This window comes from Saimiri boliviensis, chromosome 3 (assembly GCF_048565385.1).
Source record: "Saimiri boliviensis isolate mSaiBol1 chromosome 3, mSaiBol1.pri, whole genome shotgun sequence".
Taxonomy (NCBI): Eukaryota; Metazoa; Chordata; class Mammalia; order Primates; family Cebidae; genus Saimiri; species Saimiri boliviensis.
The window spans coordinates 126,666,670-126,681,662 of record NC_133451.1 but is presented as its reverse complement, the minus strand read 5'-3'; positions in this window follow the sequence as shown (position 1 = coordinate 126,681,662).

Genomic DNA, 14,993 nt, shown 5'->3' with positions numbered 1-14,993 from the left:
AATATCCAAAATGTTGAGCACTGAATTCAATATTAGAAAGCCAGTCATAGTTTAAGGTAATAATTGCTAAGATTTACACTCACCTGTTTTTTCACTTAGTTAAAATTTCCTCCTTCCTATTAGTTGATAAATCAAGAAATATTTACAATTAAAATATAAGATTTCACTGATGTTTTCTTTCATTATGATGTATATAACTAATAGAATATGGGGATTTCAAAGAGGAATATGTTATTCTTAAAATATATTCAATGAAAGTAACGCAGGCAAAAATACACTCCTTAACATTCCCTCATTCAGTGAATACTCACTCTGGACCCACTGTGCGCCAGGCATTCTGTGCCAGAGGAAACATATCCTCTTAAGAAGGCGGTGCTAAGTCATTGTTCTTGTTCATATTTGAATCCCTTCCCTTTTCAGGTGAGATTTTTCACAAGAAAAGGGCTTAGTGTCTTCTCCCTTTGTTAAATTTCTTAATTAAATTAGGCTCAGCAAAACAGAGTTTCCTATTTTCTCCTTTCTCTTCCTAAATCTTTACTATATGTTGACAGTAAATATTAAAAACTTTCTGACTGTACTTATCGCATTCCAAGGCACATCGGTGAGGAGCAGAAACAAGCTTTTCATTAAATCAGCTCCAGGCATGTAAGGTTTCCGTGCTCTCCTGCTCAGCTTTTTTTTTTTTTTTTCCATGTAGAAACTTAATCTTTCAGGGTTAAGTGAATACAACTTAGATTAAATTGCTACTTCCATAGGCAACTCAAGAATACTTATTTCTTCTCTCTCTTCAGTATCTTCCACCTCTATACTCCTTATCAAATACAAAATTTCATAAATTCTCTCAAATGAAGCACTTAATATTAGTTTTTATGTCATGGAATTATTAGTGTGTTGCCTACGCTAATCTGAAACATTAGCCTACAATTGTTATCTATTCACTTAGGGGAAAGAAGAAAAACCTTTTAAATAGTTATACTGCATTTATTAAAAATTCTTTATTTTCCAGTGTCTAAAACATTTCAATATGTCTAGGAAGAAAAAAAAATCCTCTTACTGTGATGTTTATAATTTATTCAAAGCATTTTTCTACCAGTTAGTGAATTTAAAACGGGTATATAGAAAAGACACAAGTGGTAACCGAAAAGTGAGGATGACCTAAGGCCATCTCACAGCCAGAAAAGGAAAAGAATGCTGTGACTTGTTTCTGCGAGATCCTCAAGTCACAAGGAGAGAGCTGCTCAATGGGCAGGTAGTACCTGACATTTGGAGCAGAAAGGTGTCTCCCAGAATGGCCTCACACTCTGCATACATTTAGAGATTACTGCCATCTTCAGTGAGTTTGAGAGGGCCCTATAAATAGGATCAGGTGAGGTCTGAATGAGCAATGTTATGTGTCTGATCTTCCGATCCAGAATGAACTGAAAACATAATTACTTAACAAGGAATGTGTTTTTAAAATGCAGAGAGGTAATCCTTCTATTACTTTAGTATGTCTCTCATTTTTACCTTTGTTTGCTGCAAATGATATTAGAGGTCGCATCCTGCCTTATTAAGTATGCAGATATAGAGATCATTAAATAAGAAAGAAGATAACTTTTCATTATTTATTTTGGCAGAACATACAGTACTTGAAATCCATGGGTTGCCATGAGGTTCCCATGGCAACTCTTCCATGGGTAAGAATGCCTGACTAGGCTGGTAGGCTTCTGTTACCATCACCAGCCACAGTCATTTGCAGACACAGGGTTGTTCCCTCATCTGCGGTTTCACTTTTTGTGGTTTCGGTTACCTTCAGTCAACGATGATCTGAAAATAGGTGAGGAAGGTAAAATCAGATATTTTGAGAGAGAGAAAGAACACATTCACATCACTCTTATTACAATATTGTTGTAATTGTCCTATTTTATTATTATTGTTACTCTCTTACTGTGCTTATTTCCTAAATTAAACTTATCACAGATACGTAAGTATTGGAAAAATCATGGTATATACAGGGTTCCCTACCATTTCTGACTTCAGGCATCCACTACTGGTCTGGGAACACATTCCCCAAGACTCAGAAGGAACTGCTGTATCATCATCTTAACTTTGAAAGTTTTAACTGACCTAGTAAATGAATTTTTTTTGTATATCCTCTTACTGCTCTGGAAATCTATGGTCAAGCAAAAGTGATGTTTACTTGTTTCAGTACATTTCCACTGAAAGAGGAAAGAAACTAGAGGCAGATTTTAAGCTGACTTTTAGTTTTGTTTTTGGTTTTCTTATTTTGGTTTCCAGCAAGCTAAATTCCATTATGGATGTCTGTAACTCACAATTGATGAGCTCTAGCACTTTATAGTATAGTTGCTTACATTTTTAGTCTTAGGAATCTGGAACCATAATCTCTAGGGATTTATTTATAGTTTTAAAAAATGGGTTAAAGGCCTACAGAAAAACGGATAGTGCTGCTGGAGTTTGGTTTCTCCCTCTATAATAACTAAAAATTGTATTCCTTTTCAAATATTAAACACAGAAACATTTTTAAAGAGGTAAACCCCAAAAATTGCTTTTGGAAGGCTCCTCAGAAAACTCCTTATCAAATATTTTGTAGATTTTTGGACATAACTCCAGCTATTGAGTAACTACCTTTTATTTTATTCCAAAGTGACAAGTGCTGAATATATACTTCTAGATATAAAACTGAAGCATTGATTTGGTATTAAAGAAATAGGTGAACATGAGTCAAGTGAGGAAGGAATTGAATACCAGAGGAGAGGGAGGAGGCAGAGGGGAAATGTCTTTCGTGGTTGTCAATCCATTGGAAACATTTAAATTCAGAGTGCTATACCTAGAAAATTGGAAAATAAGTTAATTCTTTTTTTCTTTTTTTAATTGAGAGTCTTGCTGTGTCACCCAGGCTGGAGTGCAGTGATGCGATCTCAGCTCACTGCAACCTCCACCTCCGAGGTTCAAGCGATTCTCCTGCCTCAACCTCCCGTGTAGCTGGGACTGCAGGTGTGTGCCACCACACCCAGATAATTTTTTTTGTATTTTTAGTAGAGATGGGATTTCACCATGTTAGCCAGGATGGTCTTGATCTCCTGATCTTATGATCCGCCCACCTCGGCCTCCCAAAGTGCTGGGATACAGGTATGAGCCACCTCACCCGGCCAGTAGGTTAATTCTTTAACCACCACTATTCCTCGCACCTCTGAGGATAAAGTAAAAGTAATATGCAATCCTTATTGTTCTTCTATTCTGTTTTGTTTTGAAACACAAAATAAAATGAAATAGAATGGGCTTGAGCAACTGGAAGGATGGAGTTGTCATAAACTGAGGGAGCAGAAACGTCCAGTGGTGCAAGTTTGAGGTGAGTTTAGAATTCATTTGGACGTGTTAACATACCTGTTAGTCATTTAAATAAAGACGTCAGGGAGTTTATGCATTTCTGAGTCAGAGTGATGTCTGGAAGAGAGATGTGTACGCAGAAAACATAAATGGACCAAGCATGAACTCTGTGACCCGCCTACCTTAAGAGGCAGGGAAAAGATAATCAACTAGAAAAGGAGACTGAGAAGCAGAGCCACCGCTAGTGTTTTGTTCTAGGTAAATGGCATTTCTTGGCACTGTGCGCTAGGTGGCCCACCTGAGAGTGAGCCATGAACTAGGAGAAAAAAGTAAAGCCTGATGTCCTAGGAGCCAAGTGGGAAACATTTTTAGGAGTAGAAAATTTTAGCCATCATACAAAAAAATAAAAATAAAAAAAAAAAGTATGACCAAGACTGAGCTCAGACCATCATAGTTTGCATTAGAAAAGCCATTGATGACTTTGTAAAGAGCAGTTTCCACTAATGGAGGAAATAAACTGCAGAGAAAGTGAGAGAAGAGGAATTGGGAGTCTGAGATTATTAATAATTTTGCAGAAGAAAGCAGAACAGCACAGTAGCTGGTGAAGTGGGCCAAGGCAAGGATTAAAAAAATACGAAGAAGAGAGCGATCATAGCAATTTTACAAAAAGGAAAAAATGATAGGAGAGGAGAAAGAATTGCTAGAATTCTCTCTCTCTGCAAGCAAAGGCAGTACACAAATGAAGTGATTAGCTTTAAGTAAAAGCACTCTAAAGAAAGCAGTCAGGATATTGGGGAGAAAAGCAGGTTGGTAGGGGAACATGTGATGGAAATCCGAACGTGTTTGCGGTATCACAGGTTGCAGTCCTTGGAAGCAAATACTGAGTTGGAGTTTGGAAAACTGCTGTGTGTTAGGAATCAGCACCTAGGGAAGGGAGAGAGAGGAAACAAATGGGGTGAGGAGAAATTCAAACCACAGCACATGCCTGGCAAAGCATAACCACCCCAAAGACAGTTCTGGATTTGTCCCTCCAGCCTTTATGCTGCTCTCAACCACTCCTTCTGGAAATGGACATTGGATTTGGACATTGGTGCACTCTGGGCTCTCCATAAGTGAGATGGACTTTATAGTTGCTGAATGCTGGAAGATATCTGCTGACCCCAGCATAAGGCTCTTTTTGAGAAAAGGGAGGTGGATGATACAGCTCTGTGTCCACCCAATAGAATTGTGTTTCCATTTTCTCAGTACCAAGAGGAAAGCAAAACTGCTACCGGAGAGTGATGAGGGACAGTGAAATCAGGGAGTGGAGGGCTTGAAGAATAAAGATAGAGGAGAGTTATGAAATTGTCATCTAGGCAAGTGATAAGTGAATGGACTAGAAAATAGTATTGCAGCATTACGCCTCCCTTTTAGGTTTGGTAGTTACGAATCTCAAGGGATGCCAGACAGCATGGGTGTTGGGTTTCCTTCAATCATGTTCAACTCTATATGTGTCGATGCAGGAGCAGAGGGAGAGAGAGGAAGAAAAGTTGAGAAATCAAACTATTAATTAGTAGGGAGCTAAATTATTTAGACGTGTTGGCCATTTAAAGGATCTTGTCTTTTGTTGCCCAGTTAGATAACAAGCCCTTCAAGGTTCCATTTAATCCTTTTAGTTTTGAGAAATAATACAGATATAGAAAATTGCAGAGACCGTAAGTGTGCAGCTCAGAAAACCATCACAAAGCAATCACGCTTGTTACCTTAGGCCGAGCGAGAGAGAGTATGGCCAGCACAAAGACAGTCCCCTCTGGCCCTCTCCCGATTACTATTCCTTCTTCACTCTCATAATTTCTCTCCTAACATGTACAGTAATCGTTTTTTTGCTTGTTTGAGTTTTTTAAAATAGTTATGCCATCAAAACTTGTAAGGTTAGTTTTATTTTTTTCATCTTTTCAGAAATGGAATTAAATCATATATCCTTTTGGTGTCTGACAGTTTTGCTCTCCATGATGTTTTTGGGATTCATCCACACTGTTGCATTTGTAAGTTCAGCCACCCACAGGATCAGGCTTCAACCTTGGTTTTCAGAAATTTTAACCCTGCAGCTACAGGAGATAGTTCTGTGTGTGTCTGTGTTTTCCAGGACAATTACAGGTTTCCAGACTTCAAGCTTGGTTTTCAGATATTTTAACCCTGCAGCTACAGGAGATAGTTCTGTTTGTCTGTGTTTTCCAGGACAATTACAAAAGTTTCCTGGATTCCTACCCAGGTTGTGGATTAGGATTTAAAGCCATGAACCCATCTTTTCCTTCCTCAACATTCCCCAGTACGCTTAGTAGAAATCGAATTAATGCAAAAGCCTTTATTTATTCCCATAATAATGTTTATTGCAGCATCTTCTTGATCACTTAAAAGTTGTCTTCTCTAGACGCTAGGAATGTGTTTAATTACTGCATGTCATGGACTACTTGCGTTTCATTTACAATGGCAATAAGGTCACTAACGCCTTTAAATCTAGTCAGATTCTCATCCTTAAAATTCTATTGCTTCGCCAGGTGCGGTGGCTCAAGCCTGTAATCCCAGCACTTTGGGAGGCCGAGGCGGGTGGATCACGAGGTCGAGAGATCAAGACCATCCTGGTCATCATGGTGAAACCCCGTCTCTACTAAAAATACAAAAAATTAGCTGAGCATGGTGGCGCATGCCTGTAATCCCAGCTACTCAGGAGGCTGAGGCAGGAGAATTGCCTGAACCCAGGAGGCGGAGGTTGCGGTGAGCCGAGATCGCGCCATTGCACTCCAGCCTGGGTAACAAGAGCGAAACTCCGTCTCAAAAAAAAAAAAAAAAAAAAAAAAAAATTCTATTGCTTCTACTCTAATTCACTTCTATTATCGAGAACTGTATTAGCCAAGATTTGGTCAGAAAAGCAAAGCCACTAAAAGTATCATGTGAAAAGGTAGTTTATTACAGGAATTAGAGCGAGCATACACCAATGTGTGGGAAACTGGAAAAGGAATGACTGGAAGAGAATGGAGAAATGACAGCATCGCTATTATGGCAGCCGCGGGTATGTAGGAGTGAGACCGGTTCCGGGATGAGACGGAGGCTCAGCTCCCCACAGCATGTGTTCTTCCAGGCTCTTGGTCCCTCACTCACCCAAGAATGGGGGAGAGGACCCCGACAGGCGCAGTGGGCTCATAAGTAAATATGGGACCCCAGAGAGTTTTGCAGAAAGTGATTTATTTAGGCAGAGAGAGAAAAAGGAGAAACAGATAGAGAGCAGCTCCCACAAGGTCATGGAAGGGGATCCAGAACTGGAGTCCACACCTATGTGGGGGAAGGCGACTTTTAACCTGGGAGTAATTTCCACCCCTTTCAATTTTTCTGTCCTGCGAAAGGACTTCCTTTAAACTTCTGCTGGAGTGATTGATTTTTAGTTTCTTCCCGCACCCACAAAACTCAAACATAAACCCTTGAATCTCCTGGATGGAGAGAGATGGGAGGGGGGCATGGCGCCGGGAAATTCTTGCCCTTAAAACTATGCCCCCTCATGGACCCGGAAAAAGAACACATTTCCTCACTATGAAAGGAGTTCCTTTAAATGCCCGCTGGAGTGACTGATTTTTGATTATTTTCCCTCACAGTGAAAGTTAAACAAAGACCTCTAGTCTCCCGATGGAGACGTGGGTGGAGGTATGGCGCTGGGAAGTTCTCGCCTTTGAAACTACGCCCCCTTGTGGACCTGGGAAGAGAATACATTCCCTCAGGAGCCTGAGGTCAAATTCAGGAAACTATCTGGTCACTGAAGTAGGACCACAAAGCGGGGGTCTGTGGAGAGGTCTGCGGAATCTACCACCTCCGACGAAACAGCAATAAAGCATTTAGGGGTCAGCAGGTCCAGGAGCTGGGCAGAACTAGAAGGCAGAGCTACCTGTCTGTCACTGTATCTGAGACCAGGAGCTTCCGCCTGGTATTTACTCCTCCTTTGCTTCTACCTGTCCAATCTTGAGTGCCTTCTTGACTAACTCGAATCCAGAATTGGGCTGAACACATGATTCCAGAAAATATATTTCCAAGGCTTACACAGAAGTGGGAATGTCAAGTTGATAAATTCAGAATATTCTATTCATGTGATGAACAACACTGATGGGTAATTATGTGTTAAACCAATCTTGTATGCCTGGAATGAGTCCTACTTGGTAGTGATGTTGTTAATTCACTTTGTGAGTAGTATTTTTATATCTACATTTATAAGTGAGATCTGCCTGTAATTTTTCTTTTTTATAATGTCCTTGTCAGATTCTGGCATCAAGTTTATGTTGTCCTCACAAATGGCTGACATTGTTTCTTATGTTTCTATTTTCTGCTATAGTTCATATAAAATTACATATTTTCTCCCAAAATATTTAGTAAAATTCACTGGTAAAGATATCTGGGCCTAGGGTATTTGCTGTGGGAAGATTTTTTTTTCATATGGTTTCTACTTAATAGAGGACTACTCTGATAATTTATTCCTTCTTGTATCCATTTTCATAAGTTTATTTTTCTAGATATTTGGCTATTTCATTTACATTTTAAAATTTTATTGGCATAAAGTTTTTCATAAAATTGTCCTTTTATGACAGTTATTTTAACTATAAAAATATAACAGTCAACCAGACTTTCTTCATAATGTCAACATAAATAAATTTCAAAAAGTAGGATTATTAGGACCAGGAACATGAAAGACTCTTTGTACATTTTTTCTAAGCTTCTCTCAACAAAGTTTGATGCTATCAGTGGTATAGAACAGTAATTTTTTTTGAAGCCATTGCCATACTCAATATGATCATCATATTTCTATTTATTTTTTGCCAATTTGATATACTCAAAAGAAGTATTTTTATTAATTTTACCTTTACATTTATTTGGAAGTTTGGGCAATATTTTTGCAAATTTTTATTGGTAGTTTTTTTTGTTGTTGTTGTTGTGACTTGGCTGACACATCCTGTGGGTTACATTTTGATTTAAATGATTAAACAGGCAAAATCTACAAACAAAAAAGAGTCAAGTTCTTTCAATATGACCACTGACAAGTGTTACTAATAGGAAGCAATATTCTTTCCTACTGAAAATACAAGTTGCACCTTTACAATGTGTACAAATGCAACAAAATCTTGCAGCTGTTTTGCATAACTCTTCCCTATCAACTGTATTTGTAGAGATCTATTTCTATGCACAATTTTCAAAGTAAAACATAAAACTACATGTTTGTCAAATTATCATGTATACTAATATCATCATTATGACACTAAATTGCCTCTTGAAGCAAAATTGATTTCTTTAATAAACCAATAAAGATGCAACAGATGCATTCAAGATTTTAGAAGTCTAAATTCTTGCTAAACTTAATTCTAAATAAATTCCTAAAATTGACACACTATGGCAATCTGATGATGATACATCATCAGTTTTTGATTGATAGTTAATAACTTGAAATGTATATACAAATTTAGAAAACAATCTAGTTTCTTACTGATTACATCAATTTTTAAAACAACTGATTCGTGACTAACTTTAACAACAATCCAGTTTCCAACTAATAGGTGCCAAAATGTTATGAAGTTTTAAGCCAGCGGTGTACACATAAATAAAACTCTTGAAAATGTGTAGTTTACCACGTTTTCACTCACAGGCGGGCGTTGAACAATGAGAACACATGGACACAGGGAGGGGAGCATCACACTCTGGGGTCAGTTGTGGGGAGAGCAAAGGAAGGGACAGCAGGGGGTGGGGATGGATAACGTGGGGAGAAATGCCAAATGTAGATGGAAGAATAGAGGCAGGAAACCACATTGTCATGTGTGTACCTATGCAACAACTCTGCATGATCTGCACATGTACCCCAGAACCTAAAGTACAATTTTTAAAAAAACGTGTGGTTCAATTATGTAACTGCTACCACAGGTATCCTTATTATGGAATTCTGAGAAAATTATAATTGGATAGAAAAATGTATCATTGAGTTAACTTTCAATTATTTTTGTTCGTGTGTGTGTGTGTGTGTGTGTGTGTGAGAGAGAGAGAGAGACAGAGAGAGAGAGAGAGAGAGAGAGAGAGAGAGATCTGTATTAAGGTATATGTGGGTATTAAATGTATGCTGAGTAGTTTTCTAGCAGAATTTCTCAGCACTAGTGTCTCCTTAAATATATATGTAACAGTTTTTTTTTTTGCCTTAGTCTTTGTTATAACATTTCTTCTCTTCCTCAATTCCAACTTTTGAAAATCTTACAGTTTACTAGTGCTTTTGAGGAAGACTACAATGGTGGCTACAAGCTCAGATCTTGGGATCAGACAACTCTTGTGTTCTGTAAGATTTCATCAAGTACTAGCTGCAAAAAATCAAAACAAAATCTTTAAACTATACAAGTCCTCACTTTTCTTCTTTATAAAATGATAATAATGTTTACTACCTCATAAAATTGTTAGGAAGCTGTAAACATATAAAAGATGCAAAATATATCCCTTTTTTCAGGGACCACCACCCCACCTAGCCACTCAAACCATAAATGAAGCTGAGAGTATTCCAGACACCTTCCTTCTCCAGCACACTCCCTAATCATGCAAGTCCTGTCAATTCATGCCCCATTACTTCCAGGATAACATCCAAACTCCTTAGTAAGGCCCCAATGGTCTCCTGTCATCTGACTTCCAGTGACTTTCTAGCTCTAGAAATTTTCTTCTATTCCATCTGTGTACCCTGTTCATAGCCATAATACCTATCTATCTGCTGGTTTCAAAACATACGTAGCTGTTTTACAGTTTCTATGGCTTTTCTGAGGTTTATCTCTCATTTTGTAAGATTCAGCCCTAAGATCATGTTTTCTGTGTATTATTCCCTACCTTCCTCCTCTTCCCATCCTTTCCCAAGTTGGAATAGACTCCTCTCACCTGTGTTCCCACTATACCGTGTACAATCATATACTTGTGTCCTTACTTGTCAATTTTCTACTGTTGCACTCAGCATTGCATTCCCAGGATGAAATGACTGATCAATAATAAGCACAAAACAAATGTTCATTGAATAAATGAATATCTTAAATTTCAACGGCTCTCTGAACCTACTTTCACTAGGTTGGTTCATTAAAAGAAATATTAACAGCAACATATATGCATTTCCCCACTTGTTGCTCCAAGAGATTTACAGGTTTGTGCTTCTATTCTTTTTTTCCATATTTTCAAGTAAGTCTAAGTTCGTGGCCTCAAATGGCTTTCTCATCTTTCTCATCCTGAAGCTATTTTACCAAGTAGAGAAAAGCAGAAAGAAAAAGCAAATGTTTCCTAGGATACTAAGTCTTCTCTTATTCTTTAGTTTTAAACACCCTAGAAACATTACTTACACACACACATACACACAAACACACACACACATACACACAAACACACACACACATGCATACATCATCCATTATTCATTGCTATCTAAAAAGGTCAGCAATCTGGTTTATTTATGGACAGAAGAGCATGGATACAATCTTACTGAATGATCATATTGGGATTAACCGTGCAGCAGATTGATTATCGTTAATCATTTGGTAGCCAAATTTTAGCATCATACAAAGTTGAAATTTTTAAGCAAATTTTATTATCCTAGGGAAAAAAATAGAAATGTTTCTAAAATGCTGTGATTTCCAAATTAGAGGTGATAAGGTCCTCTCAAAACCAGTGCCAAGAAAAAGAGAATTCATTTTCCATTTATCTTTCCAAAGCCATTTTTGAGGAACAACCGGCCTGGAAATCTGTGCTAAATCAGGTTTATCACACCCTGTGAAATACTTTCAAGTCATTAATTAAAAAGAATCCTTACTAATGCTTGTGGCAATCATCTTGAATCCACACATATAAACCACTACACTCTCGAAACACAAAAGAGAATCCCAGGGGTGATGAATCAGAAAGTGGTATCTAGAAACAAGGTTTCAGTTACTGTCTCTTATGTAGCTTCTCTGTGCTAGAGTAGGAATAGGTGTGATAAAACAGTGCTGGCCCTCAGAGATAGTAACAGAAAAGATCATTTAAGCAATCAATTACAGTAAAATGTCATGAGTATTATGACAATGGAAGAGGAGCACTGTATGAGAACTGAAGACTATTCTCACATCTCATGTTACATTCAGACAGAAACAAACTTATTTTTGGCTGGGTGTGGTAGCTCAGGCCTGTATGTATGTAATCCCAGCACTTTGGGAAGCCAAGGCAGGAGGATCACCTGAGGTCAGGAGTTGGAGACCAGCCTGGCCAACATGGTGAAACCCCATCTCTATTAAAAATAAAAAAAATTAGCTGGGCGTGGTGGCACATGCCTGTAGTCCCAGCTACTTGGGAGGCTGAGGCACAAGAATCACTTGAACCGAGGAGGTAGAGTCTGCAGTGAGGCAAGATCATGCCATTGCACTCCAGGCTGGGCAACAGTGTGAGACACTGTCTCAATAACAAACAAAAGAAATACAACTTATTTTAAATCAGCATTTGTAAGGGTCATTGCTACTTGCCCACATTAGGAACTGTCATGACATGTCTATCCAGTCCATGTAGCTATATGCAAAAGAACTTGGATGGGTCCTTTGACTAAAACTCTATGAGAACTAACAAAAATATTAACTAGCATAATTGAATCTAATTTCTTGTAAGAGCAATTCATATATTTTGCTTTTCTATAACAAAAATCAGTTATGCAACTCTAAGTGTTACATACAAACTTCCAGGTCCTCTATTCTAAGTAAATGGAGACACTTTAGCCTATTAGGCCCATGAGAATGGTCTCATTCTGGTCTTGTCTCCATTTCTCTCCTTCCAGAGACTTTCCAAATGATTTTCTATGTTCCATTTGGATCTTTTCCTTTTCTGTTGTTGATACATATGAACATTTTTGAAGTATTTGTAGAATGTCCTTAGAATTTGTGTGAACTTACTCAGATTTCACTGTTTATCACAATATGCCTGGAATGAGCTTTATAAAACAGAGACAAACCATTAAATTTGTTAAGCTGAATATAGTGTTCCTTCTTTTAATGTAAGAATGATTTTCTATTTATATCCTAAATGAGGGACTCTGTCTCCAGCTGCTCTCTTTCTGTCTTCAGATATTACTTTGAAAATGGCTTTCATGGAATCTCCCTCTGAGAAAAATGTACATCTTACAGACTTTCAGTGAGCTCTGGAACACCAGGAACCACAGAGTCCACACTAATGAACAGCAGTTTCCTAACCTAATGTGAGAGATTTAAGATTTCTTCTGGGTCCCATGATCATCTAATAATTGTCTTCTTAGCAAGACTAGTAGACACATCTCTAAGAAATGTGCACTACCATGAATGTCTTCCAGCTATCTTCTATGACAGCACTTCCCAGTGAGTTCTGGGGAATAACGCGGTACAAGGTGACATTCTATGAAGAAAAATAAATACAGGAAGTAATATATTCCACAGTCCATATATCAGAATGCCTACACAACAGCAATTTGATATAGTTTAAACTAATAGGATTTGAATGAATTAATACAATTAATCCCTACAGCTATTTTCTTCTGCCCTTAAATATTTTTCTGCCCATAATCTCGGTAAGCAGAATTCATCTGAACTTATGTTGCTGCCAACAAATATATGAGCAATTATACTTAGTCAAAAACCAAACCAAACTGATGTTAAAGAAAATTAATCACTTGCTTTGAATAAATCAGCTATTAAGACAGCTTACATAATTGAGTCTGACAGTGCCAAATCATGTCTGAGGTGAGACACTGCATGATACATAATCAAACAGATTATTTGCAAGAGCTGCGGGTTGGCGGAGAGTGCAAACGTTTCCCAGTACTCCCATATCATGGGAGTATACAATAAAACACTTGAAGGGCTGCAATAATAAAAGGTTTAAAGAGCTATAATAATAGGTTTTGCACACTGTAGTGGCTACTGAGAACATTTTAGAATTTCATATCTATCATCCAAACACTACACACCACCATAATCTATTTATTACCTCTTACTAGGAATTCTATGCTAATAAAAATGTTATCCCTTTGCATTTGCTCTATTTTGCTATTTGGGTCGTATCTCTTGTTAGAAACAATGTTTGCCCATCTATTCTCAATATAAAGAAAAAGCTTTTACCACATAAACAAGGTCAGTTTGTTCCATTTGAAAGATGGAGTAATGGAACTAACTACAAGATATGCAATGCAAAATTTATTCCCATTTCAATTTTATATGAGTAGAAATGAAAGGTACTCAACTAAAATATGCAAAACAATTAGGCTTTCTGTACCAGCCTCCAAAGAAACACATATATATTTATACATATAATGTATATGTATGCTTTCTATAGAATGCACAGAAGAGAAGATTTAAGGTTTCTCTTCATGACATATTTTCATTATTATTTTACCATTTGATACACCAATTTGTACTTTGTTTTCAGGACACTAAGTAATTGCATATATCTAGTCTGCCAATGACAACAATTTATCATTGCACTTAGAATAAAAAATGGGATGTAATTTCACTGCTGCTAGCAGCTCAAAACAAGTACTTTGGTCTGACTTTTTTTTTTGAGACAGAGTCTCAATTTGTCACCCAGGCTGGAGGGCAGTGGATCTGGGCTCACTGCAACCTCTACCTCCTGGGTTCAAGCAATTCTCCTGCCTCAGCCTCCCAAGTAGCTAGGATTACAGTCATGCACCACCACACACAGATAATTTTTGTGTTTTAGTAGAGATGTGGTTTCACCATGCTGGCCAGGCTGGTCTCTATTGACTTCAAGTGATCCACCCACTTCGGCCTCCCAAACTGCTGGGATTTTAAGCGTGAGCCATCGCGCCCAGCCTGATAGATATTAAGGAAATATTTTTCAACTTTAATTTCAGCCACACCATAGAAAATAGTCCTTAGTTTTCTGGAACATAATTGCATGTAATCCATTTCCATACAGGATATTATCCATATCCTAAGTTATATCCATATGAATTTAGGATTGGACTGGATCACAAAAAGAGAAGTTAAAAAAAACTTTTCAAATATTGGCAATTCACCTGCAGAAAAGGACACAAATATATGTATTTTTTTTTCTTTTGTATCCTGAATGCACTAAATCATAAACGGTGTAACTGCAACGTAACCTGAAAATGAATACTGTGAATAATACTGTTCTTCATTTTTTTATATTTTCCAGCTTGCATTACTAAAATTATCTATTTTTAAACATTTAGACCTCAGAGCTTATTATCAGTGGTATCAAACATGAAACATCTTTTATGAATGCATATTGTGTGAACATGAATTTACTCTACAAATTAATTTTTTTAAGATCTAATATTTAATAATACACTAATTTACTTTCCTTAGCACTTAATTATAGAAGTATATGTCTACTTATTTCAAAAAATTCTAAATAACCCTGAGTAGGTTAAGATAGTGTCCTAAGTAAAGAATTTCCTCACTGGGCGCGGTGGCTCATGCCTGTAATCCCAGCACTTTGGGAGGCTGAGGCGGGTGGATCAGGAGGTCAAAAGATCGAGACCATCCTGGTCAACATGGTGAAACCCCGTCTCTACTAAAAATACAAAAAATTAGCTGGGCGTGGTGGCGCGTAACTGTAATCCCAGCTACTCAGGAGGCTGAGGCAGGAGAATTGCCTGAACCCAGGAGGCG